Raw genomic sequence first — 24,932 nt, 5'->3', positions numbered from 1 at the left:
CTCGCCATGTTCAAATTTGCGCTTTTACGGCATAAGATAAGTTTCCCCTCCGAAGCATTATTTCTTACTCCCGAAGGCTTTCCCATGACCTCCTCCTGGCCAAAGACTTTAATTCATGCATGTTAATAAACTCTTTAATCGCTTCTCTTTCTCTGTCTGAGTCTCTCCAGATTGAATTTTCCAAGCCACAGGTCTAAAATAGTACTCATGACTCGAAATGATTTTAACCCTAGCGAATAAGCAGTCGCCTCTGTGTTTTGAAGGACCAGGAGGTCCAGCCGTCTCCACAATGTGTCCTAGTTTTAGAACCTTATTCTGAAGCAGTCTTCTTGACAATTCAGCTCTGTCTTCTAAAGCCAACCGTGCCTCAAAAATGAAAGGTTCTTCTAGAAGCCTAAACAAAGACACAGTTGGTTCCAGTCTTTTCTACTCAAAAATTGTCCATGCTCTAAATAAACAAATAAATAGACAAAATGTTGGCATTTCATACAAAAATAACAATTTAACAAAAATAAAGAAACATTTAAACCAAAGCCTCCTACTCTTTTCAAAACAATACTTGTTATTGGCTTCCACAAAACATCCTCTTCGCTCCCCATTAGATCTTTCTGAATAAACTGTAACCTAAATGCAGCAGTTCTGCTCTCTAGATGAACCAATCCTTGTCCACTTTCCTCTTTGGGTAAGAAAAGCACAGCCTGGGATACCCACCGTTTGTCATCCCAAAAAACCTTAATCATACAAGATTGAATTCTGTTAAGTAATATGGCAGCTGGTTCCAAGCACCATAACTTGTGCCACAATAAAGAAGCAATTAAATTATTTATCGTGAGCACTCTCCCGCTATAAGACATCTGCGGTATCAACCGTCTCCATTTCTCTAACCTTCCCTCCACATTCTCTATCACCCCCTCCCAGTTCTTTTTTTCTGTATCTTCATCTCCCAAATATACACCAAGATATTTCAAACCTCCTCTTTTCCATCTTAAACCACCTGGAAGTTTTGGAAGCCCACTAAGCCAGCTTCCTATGGCCAGAGCCACACTTTTAGCCCAGTTGACAAGAGCAGCTGACAAATTACAAAATAAACAACAATTCTACCTAAATTATTCACTTCTTCATGATTTTTAATAATAATAATAACATCATCGGCATAAACTGATAAAGTAAAAGACATATTACGACTTGGTAATATCGAAGTATTCCGCCCACCGGCCCACAACGTCCTGAGTCGAGGTCAGCAGCACACCACCCCCACTGTAAACAGGGTTGGTGCTGCATTGTTTCCCCCTCCTGAGACGCCAGATGGTGGACCAGAACCGCCTCGAAACCGTACGAAAGTCTATTTCCATGGCCTCTCCAAACTCCTCCCACACCTGTGCCGCTTCGCCTGCCGGTACCCATCAGCTGCTTCCAGAGTCCGAGAGGCCAAAAAGGCCCAATAGGACTCCTTCTTCAGCCTGACCGCATCCCTCACCGAAGGTGTCCACCAACGGGTTCAAGGGTTGCTGCCAGGACAGGCAACCACAGCTCCGATAAGCCGCCTTGACAATGGAGGCACGGAACATGGTCTACTTGTTTCAATGTCCCCCACTTCCCCCGTAATGTGTTTGAAGCTCTGATGGGAGTTAAAGCTCTGTCTCACAGAAGATTCCGCCAGGCGTTCCCAGCAGACCCTCATAACACGTTTGGGCCTGCCAGGTCTGACCGGCATCCTCCCCCACCACCAGTACCAACTCATCTCACCAGGTAGTGGTCGGTGGACAACTCCACACCTCTCTTCACCCGAGTCCAAGACATATGGCCGCAAATCCAATGAAACGATGACAAAATCTATCATCGAACTGCAGCCTATAGGTGTCCTGGTGCCAAGTGCACATATAGACGCCCTTATGCTTAAACATGGTGTTTGTTATGGACAATCCCTGACGAGTGTGGAAAAAAAACAATATCTAATCTGTAGTAACAGATCAGGCTTGAGACTCTGGCAAATGGCAAAGAGCAAAATCTTTATTTCAGTCGTTTGCAAACGGAGAACACACGGTAACCACAGCACAACAGCTGTACCTACAATGAGTTATGATTTGGAGCTGCAAGCTCTCACAATATATAGCACTCTCTATACAATGTGGTCACTCACTGGCACAGAGCCAGTCGAACAGGTTAATGCACAGTCACTCTTCACAGGGTATAGAGAGAATGCAACATCCATTCTTAGGGTAAGTTAATTGTTCAGATGATAAACATCTTTGTTCAAAAATAGGTGCGTTTCCAAAAATCAGGTTTACTAATGGAACAATTCTGCATAACAAGAACATTATCAGACTTTGTACGTTCACTCAGCACGTAGCCTTAGCTTGTGACATTTTAATGGTGGAATTTGTTAAGCTTTAGGGTTTATTCCATCTCACTACAATTACCAAACCTGTTTATTGTTATCTGTTAAGAAACACTGGCGCCTGATTTTAGTTACTGACAACCTACTGAAACTTTTCCAAGAGAGGTCAAAAGGAAACCTATCTAACTGATTCTTTAAAGACTCCTTGACCTACATGGTTTAACAGACTAAATAATACTAGTGTTAAATGACTAAAGAAATAAATAAATTTCTTAAAAGAAATAATGACACCATTTTTACTTCACACGAGCACAGAAGTCCAACAATAGAACACCACTTGCATTCACATTTGGGGGTCATTCCTCCCAACCACACCCCTTCAGGTCTCATTGTCATCGCCCACGTGAGCGTTGAGTCCCCCAGCAGAACGAGGGAGACCCCAGGAGGGGCACTCTCCAGGACCCCCTCTAAGGCAGGGGTGTCAGACTCCAGTCCTCGAGGGCCACTGTCCTGCAGTTTTTAGATGTGCCACAGGTACAAAACACTGGGATGAAACGGCTTAATTACCTTCTCCTGATTTAGATCAGTTCTCCAGAGCCTTGCTAATGACCAAATTATTCTATTCAGGTGTGGCGCAGCAGAGGCACATCTAAAAGTTGCAGGACATCAGCCCTCGAGGACTAGAGTTTGACACCCCTCCTCTAAGGACTCCAAGAAGGGTCGGTAATCTGACTTGTTGTTTGTCCCGTAAGCACAAACAGTCAGAACCCGTCCCCCGACCCATAGGCAGAGGGAGGCTACTCTCTCATTTACCGGGGTAAATCCCAATGTACAGACGTGAACAAGTATGCCCACTCCTGCCCAACGCCTCTCACCACGGGCAACTCCAGAGTGGAAGTATATTCAGCCCCTCTCAAGGATTCTGGTTCCAGAACCAGAGCCATGCGTTGAGTTGAGACCGATTATTTCTAGCCGGAACCAGCTCCGGCTCCTTCCCCACCAGAGAGGTGACATTCCACGTCCCAAGAGCCAGCTTCTGCAACCTAGGATCAGACTGCCAGGGCCCCCTCCCTCGGCTGCCTCCCATCTTCACATCACACCTGACCCCTTTGGCCCCTCTCGCAGGTGGTGGGCCCCTGGGAGAGGGGGCCATGTTTCCTCTTCTGGGCTCCATGGGTAAAAGCCCGGTCACCAAGCGCTTGCCATCATATCCCACCTCCAGGCCTGGCTCCAGAGTGGAGACCTGCGTCTGGGCAAGGGAACACAGAATCCAAAGTACTTGGTTGTCATCGGGGTCTTTTCCTGGTCCAACAAAACCAGCATTACATCCCAATGATCTGGAGACGTCCAAAATATCTCATCACCTTTTTCAGGCTGTTTGCCAGCACCTTTGACAACAGTTTATAGTCTGTTTATAGAGAAACAGGTCACCAATTTTTAAAGTAGATCACCTTTTTTGGTAGCAGTGTGAGAACTGCTCTCCTGTAGCTATGTGGTGAAAACCTTCAGCAAAACTCTCCTCAAAAACCTCCAAGAGGTCAACACAGAGGTGAGACCAGAAAGCTCTGTAAAATTCACTGGGAAGACCATCAATGCCAGGTGCTTTCCCTCCTTCCATACTTTGCAGTGCAGCATGAATCTCCTCCAGAGTCATAGGCTCCCCCAACTCCTTGGCAAAATCCACAAAAACTCTTGGAAGATCACTGCAGAAGTTGTTGAAACTGTCTTCATCCTCGATGTATTCAGAGCTGTACAGATCTGCATAGAAATCTGCTGCTCTCTGCCTGATGTCACCTTCTGTCACCTTCAAAAGAACATTGGCAGTTGATTTTAAACCATGCATAAACTTGCACTGTCCTTGCTTTTTTTCCAATGAGAAGAAAAACTTTGTTGGAGCATCCATTAAAGCAACTTTTTGAAATCTGTGTCGAACCAGCGGTCCCTGTGTTCTTGAGCCCAGCAAATCAGCCAAAGCAGCAAATTTGACTTGAGGTTCTCAAAATGACCTCGAACTCCTGTGATTTGTGCAGAAGCCTGGAACTCCACTACTTCAATCTCCAGATCTCTAATAGACCTGGTTAAACTAGATGAACCATTGACAGTGTGCTGTTGACATAGTTCTTTAATTTCACTTTTCCCACAATCCCAACACTGCCCTAAAGATGCAAAATCCTCTTGTCTAGATTTGTCCACTCTCCAGAGTGACATAAATGTCTCCTTAAAATTAGTATGTAACAACAAAGCAGTGCTAAAACACCAATAAGCAGATTTATGCTTGATATTGCCAATAAACACACTACAAAGAACCAAAGCATGATCCGAAAAACTTACAGGATGGGTATTACAGTTTTGAAAAATTCCAAAGTTAGGTCTAAAACTATATATTCTATCCAACCTAGCTGCAGAAAATGAATTATCTGTGTATCTAGGCCTTGTATATTGTATTTTCTGATTGTGCATTTCTCTCCACATATCAACCAAAGAAAATTAATCAGTCAAATGTTTTAACAACATTGTCAAAGCTGGATGAGGTTCAAAGTGATTCCTATCCAACTGATCATTTTCCGTACAGTTAAAATCCCCACCCCAATAAAGAAAATCTTCCATGTCACACTTACTCTAAACAAGTTCATCTGACAAACGAATCCTCCCTATTCTTGCATCTGGAGCTTAAACATTTACAAAAACAATATTAAAACACTCATATTTTGCTTTCACCACCATTAATCTACCCTTAATTACTTCCTCAAACTGATAACACACAGGTAAAAAATGTTCAAAAACAGAACTGCAACTCCCCCACTGGCCTGGTTTAAATGACTCAAAATAATCTCTCCTCCCATCTGTCTCATTGAAACAATCACTGTGTTTCTTAACACATTTATATTTTCCAAATTCATGAATTCAAACACACTGATTCTCTTCTTCACATCTCTGACTCCATTCAGATTTAATGTAGAAACTCTGAAGTGGCTCATTACCAAAGATGAGAAGAAACACTAAAAGAAAATACAGACATTTAAATTTCAAACTCATCATCGTTGTTGAATTCTTGCTAAAATTTTCCGATCAATTTTTTAAACCTTAAACTTCTTCATCATTATTTCCCCCTTTTCTTTTATTGTTCAACTGAGATCTCACATGCTCTAAAAAAGTTTCTACTTTGACATTTTTTATATTCTTAGTAACTTTTAAAAAATGCTTGACATTTAGCACACCATAACATTTCCTTTGTTGACTTTGAACAAAGGAATCGCAAGATGAGGCCAGACTATCCTCAGTCCAACTTTCACCTTCCTCTACATCCATATTACTATCTGACTCTAGAATTTTTCCTGAACGTTCTGATTCTGTATGTCTTTCATCATTTTCAGTTTGAGAACCAAAAAGACTTTCAGAAAATTTCCTTATTTTTTTTTTTTTTTTAGAAATTTCCATCATCCTTTATTTCTTCTGAATTTGTTTTCTTCTGAAGAGACTTTAGTAAACTCTGACTCTGTCTCTCTTCACTATCATCTTCCTGCCTTTCCTGTGAATCATTCACTGTTTGATTTTTCAAGAATTGCTCTCCATCTTCTGGCACATATGTCTCATGCACATCTTTTTCACTGTCAGCATTTTTCTCACATATTTGCTCTTCTATTTCTTTTGTCACTGCGCTCCCTGAACTTGTAGCCTCAACTTAATTCAGCAATTTGTCGCTTTCTTTATCTGGAGTTTACGACGAAATATCAGGAGAGGGATTTTTTTCCAGGACATGCTCAAACCAAGTGACCAACTTCCCCGCAAGCAAAACTCAAGCACTCAGAGTGCTTCAAACTTGTCCACTCGCACACTAAGAACAAAGTTAAGGTCTTCATTCCTTTTATTCAGAATCATAAGGACCTGTCTTCTATGTGAAACAATGTGCTTTAACTGCGACAACCTGACGGCATGTTTCTGATCGGGGAAACAATTTTCCCATGCCACGACAATTCTCTGGACAACAATTCATCACTGATGAACGGAGGTATATTTGCAATTGTGACTTTTTAGCTGGAGTACTCAATGGGGAAAACAACAATGCCTTTTTCAATCACTTTGTTTGCTTTCTGCACGCTGTCAACAAAAATGATCACCGCGCTATTCATCCGAACAGCAGATTTAATGCTGCTACAGCCCACAACTTCTCCCACCGCCAAACTACATTCCTCCACTGTCATAGAGGAACTATTAGGTATGATCTTTAACCCATGTTGTCTCGTAAGTTTGGTCAAATATACAGTATTTCCGGCATTTTGTGTCAAGAGGCCAAAATGCCGGGTAAGTGAACCAAGTTCACTTACTCTAACTCCACAACCACAATGTTTAAAGAACAATACCCATCATAAACCAAAAAGAGGTGAGAAAGCAAAGTTAGAAATTATCAATCTCTCAGTCCACCTACCACAAGCTCGTCCACCAACTCCCAGCATGCAGTGTGAAAGAAAGAGAGAAAGAAAGAAAAGATGAAAGAAGATCCTGAAATAATACATTTAACAACAGAAACACTAATGCTTAACTCATTCTGAAGTTCTGTTTTGCAGGGCCAGAAGCACAAGGACTAATTCTGTCCTGTGTTCTGTTTCCTGCAGCTAACAGGGGTTGCTAAATTCAAGGATGGAAAATCAGCAGAGGAAAACATTCCCCTGACTGTTACTGTAGTGGATGAAAATGATAATGCCCCTTCTTTTGTTCTCCATAAAGGCAACGTCACAGAGGCAAGCAAAGGAGGTAATTCGTTCATCTGGGTCAGTTCTTCTTACTCTGGAGAGAGATGGACAACTAGGTCATATATATATATATATATATATATATATATATATATATATATATATATATATATATATATATATATTCCTAACCTCAGTACCTTCTTTCCTTGTATCTACTCTCTTTCCTGTCTACCTACGGAAATGGAAAAAGGGTTACTCTTGTCAGCCAAAAAATCAGCTCTACCAAAGCAATAAGATAAATATGTTTAAGTTAAAGAATTATGCTGAATAACAAAATTAAATGAAACTCTAGTAAAATAAGTGTTTTATTTGTTAAATTGGAAGCTTGTTTGAATAACTCATAGTTTAGGTAGAAACCAACTGCCTAGCGTCACCATGCTTGCTTTACTACAAAACACATATTTCAGTGTGCTCTCTGGTCTCTGATTAACTTTTGAATACTCTTTACTGATCATCTACCTGCTAACTTTCTTCTGGTTTCTCATGGTTTAATTTTGCTTCCCTGCTCTCCTGTCTTACCTTCACCCAAAAACGCTCATTTTATATCATGTAATCTGTTGTGCATTTGTGACTTTGCAGGAACATTTGTTATGCAAATCGAAGCTAAGGATGATGATCAGGCTGAAACAATAAATTCAGAAATCGCCTACACCATTATCAGTCAAGAACCAGCTGGTCACATGTTCACTATAGAGAAAAAGACGGGAAAATTATTTGTTAAAGAGCCCACTCTGGACAGAGAGGTAACATTTACTTTTCACTTTGTGAAACACAATTGTACCTTTGCTTCAACTTCATGTTTTAAAACAGTATAGTCTGAAAACTTCTATAACCGTATTCCTAACAAGTAGATGTGTAAAGCAATACTTATGCTGACTCCAAGTCATGATCAATCTCTATGATCGACATCATAAACCTTTTGGAAACATTTTGGTAAATAAATAATATTTTCTCATTATTTTTCGTAATAAAGTGTTTATGTTCTGTCAAAGTTTCAAATAAAAACTATGTAAACTTTTATTTTTTGTTTTAAGCTTTCCCACCACCAGATAATCCAACATTTGACCTTTTCTTGATCTGTTCAGCTTTTTTTTTTTTTTTTGTGGTCATGCATTTCATGTTCTGTGTTTTTCTGACAGACTAATGACTTCTACAAGCTCATTGTTAAAGGAACTGATATGGGAGGTGCACCATCAGGGAAAACAGGGACAGGAACTGTGGAAATTCAAGTCACAGATATCAATGACAACATCCCCACTCTAGAAAAATCAGAGGTAACAAATATTTTTTTAATCTAAACCAGACCAAATAAAATGAGTTATTGACTTTGTGCAGCAAGAAACATACAACTCTTGTTTTAGTTTTAGTATGAAATATAACCTATTTCATATACTCCCTACTTCTGCTGATGAAAGTATAAAACATCTCTCAAAAAGTGTGTTAAACAATCACAAGTGTTTAGTAGATGTAGATTTGTTGCGTGTAGCATCACTTATTTACAATATGACTTGCTCACTGACTCTTACTCTGTGGTTGTGCAGTCACAATGTCTGGGATCATGAGCGCCCCCTGCCATGAGGCAGGAGAACTGCCTGTCTCACCTTGAATCTGTTCTCTGTCGTTTATAATCGCTCCTAAGCACACAAAACACGTTACACACTTTTGGTGACAAAAAACACTGTACATTATATACATGAACTAAATGATAGAAAATCAGTTCATATACTAAATGTTTTCTAAGCATTTTATTGGCAACATACAGACAGGAGGAGCATGCTCCCATAGAGAGGCAGCCAGTGCAGTTAGCCAGAGGTTGGCAGTCCCAGGTGAGGCTGAGATCACTGCTGCCTCGCCAGCTGCGCTTAGCATTTGAATGGGGAATCAAAAAAATTCAGCGATTTCCAAGAAAAAAAATCATAGAATTGGTCAAGCTAAATGAAAATAGGTACTTTATAGTACAAACCACAGGGTGAAAATGGAAATATAAATTATCTTAGAGCCTCACCTGCCTGCCTTGACCCAATGTCACTTTTATTTATATGCATCAAATTTATTTCAGTTTATAGTTCTAGCTTTTAAAGAAGTGTATCTATTAGTATCTAGTATCGCTGACATCTTGCTATGTTCCATGTTTATATGTGTCTTTTTTATTGTGTTTTGTAAATGATTTTAATGGTTTGTCATTGCATTGGGATTTGTTGTGTGTCATTTGGTCAATCCTGTTTGTTTTAAAAAAATTAATTAGTTGTCCCAATCATACATTCAACCAAACTTCTTCATAACAAAGTTGTGGTTGTTTGGCAGTATGCCGGCTCTGTGGATGAAAATGTTGACAATGTTGTTGTGATGAGAATCAAAGCTTTGGACAAAGATCTTCCACACACAAACAACTGGCTGACTGTATTTACCATTGTCCAAGGAAATGAGGATAACCTATTTTCCATTGAAACGGACAAAGACACCAACGAGGGCATCCTAAGGCTGATCAAGGTATTTTTTCTCTACCTGTCTGTCAGGATTTTAATTAGTTATAACTATGTGTATGTAATCAATTGATCTCTAACATATTTGTTCTTCTCATTTTTTTCTGCTCATTTTTTCTAAAACCTATTTCTCCAACATCTGCACCAATTAGGCAGTAGATTTTGAAGAAGTACAGAATCTTGAACTGGGCCTTACCATTGAGAATGTAGCTCCTTTTGTAGAAGGTGGCCCAGTAAAAATGGATGTGGATGTTCAGGTTGGAGAGGGGGGTCCTCTGACTGCTGGAGTCGGAGGTGGAGCTGGTGTTGATTTAGGAGTAGACCTGGGGCTAGATGTGGGCTTGGATGCTGATCTGGCTCTAGAGGCAGGTCTGAATGCAGGACTGGATGCAGGACTGGATGCAGGACTGGATGCAGGACTGGATGCAGGAGTTAAACCACAGGGAGGAGCTGGACCTGGAGTTGGACTTAAGCCTGTTGGACCTGGAGTTGGTGTGGGCCTTAAGCCAGGCATTAGGCCAGGTCTCAAGCCAGGGCCAGGACCACAATCCAAGCCTAAGCCAAAAGCACCAGGAAAAAGCTATCCTATAAAAATAGCTGTAAATAATGTGCCAGAGGGTCCTGCATTTAGACCTGACACCAAGAAAGTCCCTGTATCCGAGGATCCAAATGAGGCACCAACAGATGGTGTGATTACTTTGTTCCCAGCAGTTGATCCAGATACTGGAAAAGTAGCTGATGATGTCAGGTTAGTCAATTTATCCACAGCCACCATCACTGTAATACTACCATTCAAACCTGATGACATGTACCTTGATTTCAACAAGCAAACACATCACTTAAGAATTCAACCAAGAACTGATTGTAATCAAAGGCAGGACAGGGCTCCTGCTTTCAGACATTACTGACTGTGTTAGCAGTTGAGAGGCAAAATGTGGTGTCAGTCAGAACCTTGTAGCAAACAACCTTTAACACACATATATTTGTCTGTCCATTCTTGTTTTACTTACCTGTGAACAAGTAATCAGTAAAACCAGCCTATCACCTTGTTAGTTCTTAGATATATCTGATTAGAACTTCTATAGCTGCATAACTGAAGGGATTTCTACAGCTTTTGAAACTCCAGACTGACTGTTTAAAGTAGATCTACAGTCTTATTCTTTTTTCCTTTTTTTTTTTAAATAAAACGGCAGAGGAAAATTGAATAATGTTAACCTATTCATGGGATTCAGTAAAGCCTCAAGGTCACTTCTTGTGAATTTGGCTTGTCTCAAACAAGCTGAGTTTGGAAATGCTGCCATGTTAGTGTATCACAGAAACTCAACTAGAACTTGCAAGAAAGTGCAAACATTATCTCACTATTGTTCTAAGCCATGCTTTTCTAATTAAGAAAACTTATTTTGTTGTTCATTTTCTTACAGCTATGCCAAAGCTTATGATCCAGATAACTGGTTTACTATTGATGAAGAGACAGCGGAAATTAAACTCAACAAACAACCAGACAGAGAGTCACCCTTCTTAGTGAATGGTACCTATATTGCCAAAATTTTGGCAATATCAAAGGTAAATATTATTATCAAAATGACTGTATATATCTTTATGATAACATATTTTGTTTTTAAATAATCTCCTCCCTCACAGATTTCCTTCATTTTGTTTCTTGCAAAAGCAACCAGTTTTTTAATTACGGTTTCAGTTATTTAGAAACCTAAACCTGCATAACACTGTGATAAACCAACCTTGCTTGTGTAAATTTATAACAATTCCATGTTTTCCCCCAGTGTATTAAAAGCCTAGTGGGCCGCCAGGCTCTACTTGACCTCTTCCCTGGCGAGGAAAACAAAGTCAAGTTTAAAAGTCGCCACACTGCCTGCTCTGCTTGCGCAAACTGCAACTCTAATGTACAGTTACGCTTTCAGAGGAGTGTGCTGTGTATGCAGTGAGGATGATATATATTTGTGAACAAAGAGTTATTTGTGGAGTGTGTGTTCACAGGCACTGGTCCACATACATAAACTCTATCTGCACCGAGGAACATTAATGGATATGTTCCTCGGTTGCATGGTGCATTAGTGGGACGGTGGTCAGCCTGTGGCGACTGTCACTTTTTTGTTTGTTTTTATAGCGCCAATGCATCAAACTGCATCATATTAATGGCGCTTCAGTTAGGCATTTGATGTGTTCCTGGCATATGGATATGCTCAGGAGCATAATGCCTGTACTACCCAAACAAATAGTCTCTGTGACGGTTATTATTATCTCAATAGATATGTTAGGTCTGTTCATAGTGTTTGTTTACTGGAAACAGCTTTTTGAAGGTGTTCAAAAATGTGATTTTTGCTTGTGCTTGATAACATCCATCACTCCTGTAGCATGTCTTCAATAGTGTATTTGACAGGGTTAATTTTGACAGAAAATTTGTATTTAGCTTAAGTCGTGGTCGTCAGAATTGTTTTAGTCTTAGTCCAGCTTTAGTCAACTAATGCTAATAAATAGGGGTGAACCAATTTATCAACTAGCCGATTTATGGGTGGCGATTTCCTTTGTTTTGGGAGAATGGTGATCGCTCGATTTTTACATGTGAAGCCAATCTTATTTAGAGTCAACCACTGTTGACTCTAAAAGGTTTGTAATCTGCAATTGGCCAGATAACTGTCATGATGGGATCTATTTTCTTAGCCCACATGCATAGAACCACAGGAGAAACAGGGAATCAGTTAAAGATTGTTTTTTTAATACAGAGATGAATAATGTAGAATGGAGGGGAAAGAATCTGCAGGTGGGGCTGACGGAGGGGTCAGCTCACTACAAAACAGCAGAGGAGATGATGAGTTCAGGAAAATTGGGAACGTTAAAGAATAACGGGAAAAATATGCTTAAGATTAAGGTTCTTACCATAACAGAGGTGGCCACATTTAGCTAACATTAACTTAGAGCATGCCAGCTTTAGCTTAACTTGCTGAAAACTAACTTCACCTGCAAAAAGAAATAAAGGCAATATTTTCTTTTGTTTTCTTTTTTTTTATCTAAACTTAATTAGATCAATTACTTCTTCTATCCATCCATTTTCTGTTCACCCTAATCTCTAATGGGATCAAGAATATCAATTACTTCTGCTTCCTTTTACTTTCAGCAGATTGTATTCCAGCTGGTGCACTGCTCCCTTTCACAAGTGAAGATGTGCATTGCACTACTCAAAACGGATCCTTGAAAGTCATGATTCAAATGCAAGTGCTTTGTAGACATCCTGCTAGAATACAGTAGGATTAATTCGATGAAGAAAATTAAGACTAACAAATGACAGAGTAATTTCCTATTAACACATTAAGCTACATAACTTATTAAAGTTAGCTAATTAATACACGTTAACAACAAGTTAACACACATATTTATGACAGATTATAATTTCTTGGTTACTGTTTGCAGAAACATTTTGGTTTTGGTTAATGTCAAGTTGTTATAAGAAACATATTTTAACTTTGCATTAAATGTGTCATTATTTTTTGAATAACAGTCACAAATATTCATGAAGACTCCTTCATGTTCTTATCAAGTGGTATGTCTATGGCAGTGTCATTTCAGTCTTATGCACACTCCTTTAAATCTTTCAATTCATTTGTCTGAAAGCAATGTGCATCACACATACGGGAACCAATAAGAGTATAAGCGCCAAGGAGTTGACCTAGTGAGCATCTCATCCCTATTTAAGACATTCAGTGAGCCATAATGTGTTTGAGGTCATGTTTTTAAATGAGAACTGATTCTAAAACATTGAATTTATCTGGTAAAATAAAGGCATCCAGAAAGAAATGTCATTATTCGTAATGGAGAAATCATGGGACAGTTGTGAATCATATGACCACCCTACCAAAATCACCTGATTCAGGAAGTCACAGAATAAGCCAAATGCAAGATCCATATGTGCCTCTGTAGAGCTTATGTGCAACAGCTAAGGTTAGGGTTCATAAAATAATAAGAGAGAGAAATGAATGACAAGTTTGTATTTACTCTTCATCTTGTCTAATATACAACTCTTTAAACATTTCAGTGTCACAAACAGAGCAAAAACAAAATGCTTGTGCCTGTTCATTTTGCTGTACTGTGTTTTTAACTGAACACTATGAGTTATTTGTGCTGCTACTGGAAAGGGATAAGGGTACGGATTCCTAAATCGACTAATATTATTTTTCCCTTAATGTGACTTTTTTGAAAGGATCTATTGCATCTATTTGGTAAAAAGATACATGAAGAAATACATTTCCTTTAAGTGGAATTTTATTTCATTTCATGCAAATTAAATAAGTATCTTGAAAACTAGATTGACACTTATGTTGCAGAGATCCATTGAAGTCCAAGATCTTGCTTGTGTCGATGGACAGCACAGTCAGTTCTCAACATATTACTGATGCTATTTGCTTTGTTCATCATATGTTAAGTTGTTATAAAGAGAAGTGGAACATTGTGTACAAAATGCTGAAAACAAGTCTTGAACAGTGATCAGTTCTTCTTTGTAATATTACACTAAGCTCTTGTCATCCACAGACATGCCAGCAAAGACAGCCACTGGAACAATAGCCATTCAGGTCACTGACTCCAATGACCACTGTCCCACTTTGACCACTACTTACAGCAGTCTATGCTCTAATAAAAAGACTGTGTATGTTACTGCATTTGATGAAGATGTCAGTCCAAATGCTGCTCCATTCACTTTTCAAATTATACCAGAGGGTACTCGAGGCAACTGGGAAATAGAAGTCATCAATGGTAAGTGAAAGGAAAATATTTATTTAGAAAATAACATAAACAAAAAATGTGTGTCAAATCATCAAGAAAATGCATACAGATATAAATTATATACTACACTATATTTCAGTGGATGAGCTTTATCTTTTTACAACATAGTGACAGTTTTAAATTTTTTAAATAAAAGTTAAATACTGCTGCTTTAACTCTTGAATATTTTGAAAAACATAAATTGCACGGTGCTCACTTCTGCTTGTTGCAAAACGAGCCTAAATCATGCTTAATATTTTGCAGAAGGCCTTACATAACACTATCTGTTTATTCCATTAGTCTTGCAATTCATTCAGATGAGCCTAATTAACAATTGTCATCACATTAGAACATAAGCTGCCCTCACGATGTGTAACTCTTACAAAGCTAGACAGCTAGCTAACACTTCGAAGGTCGTTGAGTTGAAAATAATCCAGTCCTTCAGAGTTTTCTTGTTTTATTTTGCAACTCTGCTTTGTTTTTATTTTTCCTCTTTCTTTTTCTTTTTCTTTGTAAAACTGTAACAAAGCACAAAAGTACACATCAACCACAGACAAGATACAGAAAACAACTAGATTACAGCAAACAAATGACTCCCAATTAGCTCACAATATAGCGTTAAACTTATTATAAAATGTAACACAATATTGTAATGACAAAAAATAAAATGAACTTACAGACAAATTGTGTCCAAGGGACAAACGTGTCTTAGCAGTGGATAACACCATGCGTACCGCTGGACGAGTTCCGCCTGACTGGCCAAATTAACTATACAAACAATGGCCACTAGGTGGCCAATATAAAATTGGAAACTAAATTAAAGCTGCAAGCAGCCTCGAACGGCCCTCGCAGCCAAGCGCCGCTCCGGCCTATTGCCACCGCGGGGTACTAGCAACCGCCGCCTCACGCCAACCACCACAGAAGCTCTCACGCAGTTTTCAGCTCCTCCGCCCGCACCGCGGAAGCTGTTGCTCAGTTTCCATCAATGCTGCTGCGCACGTGCTAAGACAGAAGTTGTTGCGCAGTTTCCGCGCCCGTCCACCAGGCGGTACGCATCGATGCGTTCGGCGGCGATCCTTCACGATGCAAAAAAATGTGGTATAGATTCATTGGTTTAGCGAGGAAATATAGCTGGCGCATTAATGTAGGGGGTGCAGTGGAGTCAAAATACATTTCAATGCTGTTTTGCTCTTTAGAGGTCAACAAAGGTCATACGTATCCAATTTGTTGCTAGTCCGATGATCCACGTGTCATTTAGAGCCGATCATATGCACTCCAGGGATGGAGTACCACTGCCTCCTGCTGGCGAAATACTGGTATTGCACCAGCAGTACCAGTATTTGCCACAAGGCGCCAGTGGTACTCCATCAACACTGATCCCAGTGTCTTACTTCGCTGTCATAAGTTTTGCTGAATGACTTTCTTTGTATTATTTCTGGCAAAAATGAATGAATGTTTGTACTGTAACCCACAAAATAAACTTATATATATATAAAAAAAAATAATGTATATTTAAATAATTAATAACATAACATAACCTATGGGCTGCTGTTTTCTAGGGGGCGCTAGAGAGAAATTAGGCCACGCCCACCAAATATTGTGATGGATTCCTGTCGGGGAGTTGATGGGAATCCATCCTTGTGAGTTTGGAGCAGCTGGGCCCAAAAATATGGAATTGAGAGCCAAACGTATGGCGATGGCGTTACAGGTCACTTCGCCATGCCGTCACGCCCAGCTGCTCCATCGTAGCTGGTCGGGGTTGGAATCCTCAATACACCAACATGTCTTCAGTGTCTGGTCACAGTTTCATATTGATGAGGTCAAAGGGGTCAGATAGCAACTTTTCACAGTAAAACATTACACTTCCTGTTCTCAGGGGGCGTGGCCTAAGTCATGTCATCATTCGACCATAGGGTCTTGTAGGACACCCGATGATGATCAATCACAGAAACTTTGGTGCCTCTGTGAATTTCTGTGAAGGAGATATAGCAGTTTATTTTTTTACGGCGAGTAGCTGAACTTTGACCCCTGCTAAACCCCCTTCAGCATACTCAAAAACTCACCGTTTTGATAACTTTAGATGGGACATGCCTTATGAACAGACTGACCGAGTTTGAAGCCGATCAATCGAAATCCCTGGGAGGAGTTCGATCAAATACGAAGGCTGTAAACGGCAAAAATGGGTCAAAATCTGAACTTCAATCTAAAATGGCCGACTTCCTGTGGGGTTTAGACCATTGCTCCAAGAGACTTTTTTGTAAGTCCTGACAAGGTACACACGTGTACAAAGTTTCGTAATTGTAGGTTAAAGCATGGCTTGGGGCTGATCATTTAAAGTTTTCTAGGGCGCTATAGAGAAATTAGGCCACGCCCACCAAATATTGTGATGGATTCCTGTCCAGGAGTAGATGACTGTCCATCCTTGTGAGTTTGGAGCAGCTGGGCCCGAAAATGTGGAATTGAGAGCCAAACGTATTGCGATGGCGTTAGAGGTCACTTCGCCACGCCACCACGCCCACCTGCTCCATCGAATCTGGTCGGGATTAGAATCCTCAACACACCAACATGTCTTCTGTGTCTGGGCACAGTTTCATGTTGATGAGGTCAGATAGCAACCTTTCACAGTAAAACATGACACTTCCTGTTCTCAGGGGGCGTGGCCTAAGTGATGTCATCACTTGACCATAGGATGTTGTAGGAGACCCGATGATGATCAATCACAGAAACTTTGGTGCGTCTGTGAGTTTCTGTGTAGGAGATATAGCAGTTTATTTTTTATGGCGAGTAGGTGAACTTTGACCCCTGCTAATCCCCTTCAGCATACTCAAAACTCACCGTTTTGATAACTTTAGATGGGACATGCCTTATGAACAGACTGACCGAGTTTGAAGCCGATCAATCAAAATCCCTAGGAGAAGTTCGATCAAATACGAAGGCTGTAAACGGCAAAAATGGCCTCAAAATTGGACCTTCAATCCAAAATGGCTGACTTCCTGTGATACTTGCACTATGACATTAATTGTAAATTTGAGCGTCTTGGGGAGCTCTACAAGTGTACCAAATTTCATGTCTCTACGATGAAGTAAGTGAATAGCAAAAGGTCCTTTGAAAATTTCTAGGTGGCGCTATTGAGCCATTTCTTTTGCAATTGTTGCGTCGACTTTAAAATACGTAAATTTGAAACAGGCTTAAGGCCTCCGCCAAGTTTGGTGAGTTTTTGAATATGATAAAGCCCCCAAAAAGCCAATTCATTTGGAGGGAGAATCGTAATAATAAGAAACAGTAGGAAAAAAAAAACAATAGGCCTTCGCAGCGCTTTGCTGCTCGGGCCTAATAAAACATAATGATGGAGTCAGCACATAAATGTTCCATGCATAAAAAAACATTTGGCCAAAACTTGACGCCATTAACTTAATAAGTACTGGCAAAGAACTGAAATGAAAATAAATACTAACTCTGTTAGAAATATATTTTCTTGTAGTTTGTCATACATACTACATGTATAACTATATTATGGATCGAGTACTGATCCATACTATAGTTTCTCTCTTACCAAGTAGGTTACTGTTTTAGGTGAAATGACATAACTTTGTGATTGAACTTGGTGGTAGAAGTGTGAAAATCAAAAGAAAAAACTATGTTTTGACATTCTTGTCTCCAGATACAACAGCTGCTCTTCATTCAGCCAAAGCACTGTGGCCTGGCAGATATGAACTGCAAGTAGAGGTGAAAGATGCTCAGGGTCTGTCCTGCGAAGAGGAACAGGTGTTTACTGTGGATGTCTGTACCTGTGTGGGAAAAGAAGACTGCAGGTCAAAGGCTTCTCGGGGAGTTGCCCGTTCATCTGACTTTTCTAGACGTGCCACTGGTCCAATCGTAACAGCTTTGTTCTTATTGATGTGTAAGTTTGGTTCAATTTCAACAGATCTCTTTGTATCAGAAAACTAATATTACATGAACAAATACAAAGGCAACAGGCAGATTCAAGGAATACAGCAAATAAATTTTGGTAAGAAATATTTTTGCTAAATAAAAATAGACTGATTTACAAGGTGTCAAAGAAATAATTTATTAATAAAAACACTTAAAAATCTGCTGGAAATGGCTTTTTCTAAGAACTGTGAGTTTAACCTTGATGATGGAGTTTAGCGCATCAAACTCAATCATCATCAGAATTGATTCACAGAGGACAGGATTTCTGAAATTGTCTTGAAAATGACAACTTTATTCAAAAGCAGCTGGAAGCAGGCACATAGGAGTTGCAGCACTTGCTTGGCGATCAGGTGCTTGAATGATCAGCTGAGGGATGAAGAGGAGAGCAGATGCTGCCCTCACGCAGGGCTCAAGAGGAAGTGCCTGGGGAGGAGAAGCTGATACAGCACAGCTTACAAACAGAGGTCCAGCAGATCTACAAAGCCCTGATCCGAATTCTTGGTCAGGTGGGCCGAGGTCATACACGATGCGGCTAGAGCAGAATCCGAGGGACAGGGTGAGAGCAGTGTAATCCATACAGGTGTGGGTCTAGAACCAGATGAGCGATCAGCAACAGTCCGACACAGCCGAGGCCAAAGGGGCAAATCTTGGTCGTAACGATGAGGGCGAGATAAGAGTGCTGGAAAACTACTAGCTGGAAAACTACTAGCTGAAAGCGTTCGATAATCTGTCAGCATTCTGTGGCTGAGAGGTTTAAGAAGGAAACAAACAGGGAGTGGCACAGGTCAGAGGAATAATGGGAACGAGGGGCGTGACATGGATTGGCACAAACAAAAACACAGAGCACCATGTGAACATCACAAAAGTTTTTCCATTTATCAGGATGTTTTTCTTCTCTTTGCAGTGATCCCTCTGCTGCTGGTGTTTTGTCAGTGTGGAGGGGCAAACACCATCTTTGCAGACCAGTTTAGTGATCTGCCATTTGACACTAAAGAGCACCTAATAAACTACCAAACTGAATGCATAGGAGAGGATAAGGTGTGTTGGAATCATTATTAATCCTCTTTCCATGTCAAGTGATACATGTACCAATACTTGTAATTTCCTACTCTGAGGCAGTAAATTGTACAAAAAGGAATGCAAATGGTTGGTAAATTGACTAATTCTCCTGTGGTTAAATATATTATGGAAATCAGCCAAAATATTAGTTATTTCTGTTCTGTTGCTCAAAGTGCAATGCTACAGTGCTGTAAAAGTTAAGAAATTACATACACAATATGATAAATGCAGGAGTTCCTAAATATATAAAATTGAAAAATTAAAGACATAAAGATGACTAAAAGAAAATAAATAAATATAAAAATAAAAAATTACAAACAAAAACAACTGCATCAAAGTAGAAAGAGCTGCATATTTAGCCTATAAGTGGAAAACAGTTCAAGTACTACATTGTTGTTTGTATATTTGCATCCAGCTTTTGTGTAAATTTGTGGTATGTGTTATGGTTGGTGAAGGTTTTATGGTCCTTATGGCGGAGTTAAATTTTAAACATAAATGATTTTTTTTGGGTCAGACACACTGTTCAATTTAACGCTGTTGAAATATCTTGTATGTTCATGAGTCGTTTCATTTTTCTAGGATGTTCCTGTTCATTTGGTGCCTGTCATGTATGGTACCCAACAAAAAACTGAGGCAGCACCAGGTCCAAATTTCATTACTGGTTCTTCAGCAGCATTCACAGAAACACTTAAGACCAAAACCTACTATGAATCGGACCAAATATTTCAGCCGACCGCCACAAAGATGGTGGACGGTGACGTAGACTACAGGGTTTCAACTGAGTTTTACAATCCAAGCAATGAAATTGACTCATTCAGCCGAAAAACGCAAAGTATTCATCAAATAGGTTGCTTTGAGGACATAGCCCTTCCTGGTGTTTTTCTCAATGATTACTTCTCCCAGGTAACTTACTGACTTTATTTAGATCTTATTAAGTCTCTTGAATAAACATTGTTATTTAACAACATTGTCAATAATCCTTGTTCTGTTTCTCTTCCCCATACAGAAATCTGCAATTGCAGTGCCATCTGAAGACATCCTCTTGGAATATGACTTTGAGGGCAAGGGATCCTCTGCTGGTTCAGTGGGGAGCTGCAGCATCTTAGAACCTGACAATGACCTGAACTTTCTCACTGACCTTGGACCAAAGTTCAAGACACTTGCTGAGATCTGTTCACCTCCTACACCAACATCAAAAACAATGGTGATACAAAAGGCATCAGGATCTGTCAAAACCACCACCAATGTCACAGAGCCTGTCTTCAAACCTAAATTGAACCATGAAATTCAGACAAAGCATGCTGATGTTAATGCTGAAAAGGTAGTATCATCTGCAAAGGTTGTTCAATCTCATGTTAGTACAGCAACAAAAGAGTCAACAAGCAAACAGTTGACAACCACAACTCTCCCTCACTCCAGTAGTACTAACATTAGTGATTCTGCTAAACTTTCTTATCCAGCTCAGACAGTTGTATTACAGCAGCCACCAGTTTACTACACCACTAGCCCTGTACTCCAACCAATGCATTACATAATTCAACCTAATGTACAGAACACATTTGTGCTGGAGGATGGAACCCATGCAAACACGTTTCCAGGCCTCTATGTTATCAATGATTCAAAGAGTACGTCTGGATTGGTTTATGGAAGAAGCCAAAGTTCCCTTTCAGGGCTTGCTATCCAGGACATTGAGGGCCCTCAAAGTCCTATAAGTCCTGTTAGCCCCACAGGTTCACTCCGAACCACTGTGTTGCTGCCTAGTCCAACTTTCTCCCAGGGCTCTGTGGAAGGCTCTACATTAAATTGGCAAAATCTTGGTGGAAATTACATGTTACTCAAGGATGAGGTACAGGAGTGGGGCCCAGGTTCACCTCAAGGCATTTTGCCTGGAGATGCTATCCTGGTAAAAAAGGCTGCTCCCCCTCAGGGGGTTTTAGGCTTGGCAGCCCAGGAGAATGTGTGTATTTGTTTGTTTTGTCATTTTTTAGTTGAGAAGGCTAATGGTGGTGGTGGTGGTGGTGTTATTGTGAAAGGGGGAATAAGCTTTGGGTCTTTCAGTGTTTTGAAATATCTCACTAAGCAGGAAAGAATCTGGATTTGGTTGTGTAAAGTAAAAGTTGATGAATTAAATTTTAACATTTTCCAAAGAAACTGTCAGCTTAACCAAACAATTTCTTCCTCTTGTGTCCTATCATATAGGCAAGAGCTGTCAATAGAAGTCCAAAACAATACCCTTATTTTTTATCCTTATAAGAGAAAGACTGCTAAAGCAGACAAAGAAATAACTAAAAAGAAGTTGCCAGAAAAGAAGAATCTTCAAGACATAATTATGTTTAAAATTGCTGCTAACACCTGTATGAAAGCTTCTGAACAAAAAGCATCAGAAATGTCTTTATTTAGAATGCATTTATTTTTTCATTATATATTTTTTTACAAGTTGCAATTTCAATGTATACATATTGAGATTTTATTTAATGAATCTACAAAAAAAATCTGAACCTAGAATGGTGGTGGCAGTCTAGAATTGTAGTAATGTTTATCTTCTGGACATAGAAAATAGAATTTGGATCATTAAGGTTCTGTCTTCAGAATTGCATCAAGTATTTTCACTGAAGACCTGCTTTACACTCTCGGTGTAAAAGAGCACTCTAATAGTTGAATGATTTCAATTTAAACTACCAGGTATGTGCATGGTGTGCTTTTTGTTTCTCTCAGTCAAGGAGATGGGCTATTTAAGCTGTGGATTCTGTATTCTTCCTTTAAGTGCTTCAAACCATTTTCATCTTGACCATGGCCAAATAAAATTTCTGCAGGGCCATCGTGGCTTATGCCCGTGTCATGAAGAACTATCTGTGAAATAAATTCTCAGAATAATGGCAGTCACCTAAAATCACTGGGTGAGCACATAATCTGAATAAAGCAAGTACAGCAGTGCTGAACTTGCTTTAGGTCTCATTCTTTTCAGGTTTGAAAATCTACCGTTTCTGAAATTCAAGCGTTCGTAATCCAAAAACCCCTCTCTGTCAGTCTGTGGTCGGACTTCATATTTCTTAATGCTATTTTCTGTGGATGACAACTTCTTGGCTGTCGTGTGCACTGTCCTATGCTGTCTGGGATTTATATGCATTATAATATGTTGATTGGAAATTAACATGAGACAGAGTGGTGAATGAAATGTTTATCACATTTATATTTTTTTCCAATAAAAAAATTACTTTCAATTGAGTTTTTTCTCATTTTACACACAAATCAAACAGAATCTTAAAAATACAAAAAAAAACACCTTAGGCAGAGTTACAGCACCTTGATGAATTTGTGGATGATTGACTACAAAAGAAAACCACTAAACATGGTGTATTTGAAATTATAATACAGTGTTCCCAAAAATTTTGCCTGCAGATGGAAATTAGATTTTTTTTTTCTAAAATCTGATACAGCGCTGATAGTGACGTTTGAGTTTTGCATTGTTACTTTTTAAAAAAAGTGCATTATCATCATTTAGTTGGCTTTTTTGTGAAATTTCTGGAATAAAAATAATTTTGCAATATTTATTTAAAACAGATTATATAGATGAATTACACATAAATAGGTGTTTGAAAGCCTTTATTTTTTGTTATTTATGCATTTGTGATTACAGCTACTAAAAACATCACATTCAGAATTAGAAAATGACTCCAGACCAATGTTCCCTCTAAGCTGCGCCTGCGCAATCACGCACTGCTCGCATATTCTCAGTGCACAAGAAAATCTATGAAGCGCATTAAAATAAAGTCCAAGGTAAACTGGACATTGAGCTCAGACATCAGTTTGGACCAATTACATTTTTTCTGCACGACTTTGCGATCAACTTCAGTGAGTGACAGGAATCCAGCAAATGATACGATGCGGTTCACTTTCACTGCAGCCAATCATCACATGCTATTTTGTATACGTGTCTTGGTCATATGCGCTGTGGCACCATGCAGGTGAGAATAGTGCGGCGGAGTTCAGAGACGTGAAAGATAACACCTTATCACGTCTCAGTGGGACGTCCACTCACCAAAGTAAAAAAAAAAAAGAAATGCACTTCAGCTAAGATCAAATAGCTGTCGGAGTTTGTGCAACTAGAAGAACAGTACAGTGGAGAGTGGAGGGACCGTGTCACCATTGTGATTACTCTTTTTATTAGTAAGCTCTATTGATGTTCGTTTTTCAGAGCATGAATTAAAGGAATGGTCTGCATCTGATATTGAAGCATTTAGTTCAGACTTTTGACTATGGATAAGCAGACATTTGTACACTGGCAAAGAAGTATGAGGCCATTCTCCTCCACCCACAGATTATGGAGGCCATTAACAGTCAATATGCTGAGTTCAAGTACATAAAGCAAGAAGCAGACTGACCATCAACCTGGGCTAAGTGTACAAGAGTAGTGAGAAGGCCAGATGTAAAAAACTGTATAGTTAAATATTTTACAAGCTGCAGAAAACATTTTATTGTGCAAAATGTGAACATTTTAATCTAAACAAAAAGTTATGTCTGAAAGGTGTAACTAGGCCTGTCGTGATAAACAATAACTCAATTAATCGCACGATAAATTAAAACTATCGACCTCATTTCAATTATCGTCTATATCGTTTCTTCCTACCTTTTTCTCTTACTGTTGATGACACTGAATGAAAAAAGGCTGCGTTCAGCTCCCAGGCTGGGCAAATCCTTGATTTAGATCAGTGCGGCCACGACGATCTACCGTAACACACAAGGGACAATCTTAGAATGAACTAGAAAATTCCTGAAGAAATTTAACCGGGGCCTGCCAAAGTGTGCCCGTCGGTTTGGACCCAGCGTTCTGATGCTAAACATTAGCATCCATGATAAAGAAAGCTGCAATTTCATCAATACCATGTGGAGAGTCACAAGCATGAATTATTGAACATGGGTAATAAGTAAAGGAAAAGGCTAAGGTAAAAGGCTAATGCTAAGAGAAAACCTGAGAGAAAAAGATCATGCAGGATAATCTTATTCTTAATAATCTTAAATGCTAGTGAAAAGCTAATGTTTGTGCTAATGCTAATGCACTGTCTTGCTGTGCAAGACAGTGCATTAGCATTGAGACTAATGCACTAATGCACTAATAACTTGAGACGAAAAGATAAAGCAAGCTAATATCATTGCAGCGCCCGCGGCGCTGCATTAGCCACAGACGACTCTTAAGACTTTTATTTTGAAATTTTCAGTGAGCTTCATTTTAAATGGCCAATGTAATCCCATGTGTAACGATTTTTTGGTAAAATCAGACATAAAATGGTCAAAAGAGCACTTAATTGATGGGAAAATTGTCAAGGCTTTTATTTTGAAAAATTTTTAAAGCTTAATTTAAAATTTCCACACTAATTCCATGTGTAACAATGGTTGGTTAAAAAGAGTAATAGAAGGCCCAAAACACAAGCAGTTCTAAAGTCCAGCCTTTTCCTCTGAGTTCTGCCATGTTAGAACTACAGTGATGCGTTTTTGTAGTCCTAATTAGCTGGCCCTGCTGTGTTCCATTGCTATGGTAATGGATCCTCTGCCAGCTGTGAGTCAGACAGGGGGAGACATAATTCTATCAGTTTG

At 39.4% G+C, this 24,932-nt stretch overlaps 1 pseudogene; it reads left to right on the top strand.

Moving 5' to 3' along the window:
• The window catches only part of LOC129354657 (desmoglein-2.1-like), a 31,147-nt pseudogene extending 8,586 nt beyond the window's left edge, over nucleotides 1–22,561 (top strand).
• The last annotated feature ends 2,371 nt before the right edge of the window (nucleotides 22,562–24,932 follow it).

Source organism: Poeciliopsis prolifica, unplaced genomic scaffold, assembly GCF_027474105.1.
Source record: "Poeciliopsis prolifica strain line A6 unplaced genomic scaffold, Auburn_PproV2 SCAFFOLD115, whole genome shotgun sequence".
Lineage (NCBI taxonomy): Eukaryota > Metazoa > Chordata > Actinopteri > Cyprinodontiformes > Poeciliidae > Poeciliopsis > Poeciliopsis prolifica.
The sequence above is the reverse complement of the archived record's forward strand: the minus strand, read 5'-3'. Positions and strand labels throughout refer to the sequence as shown.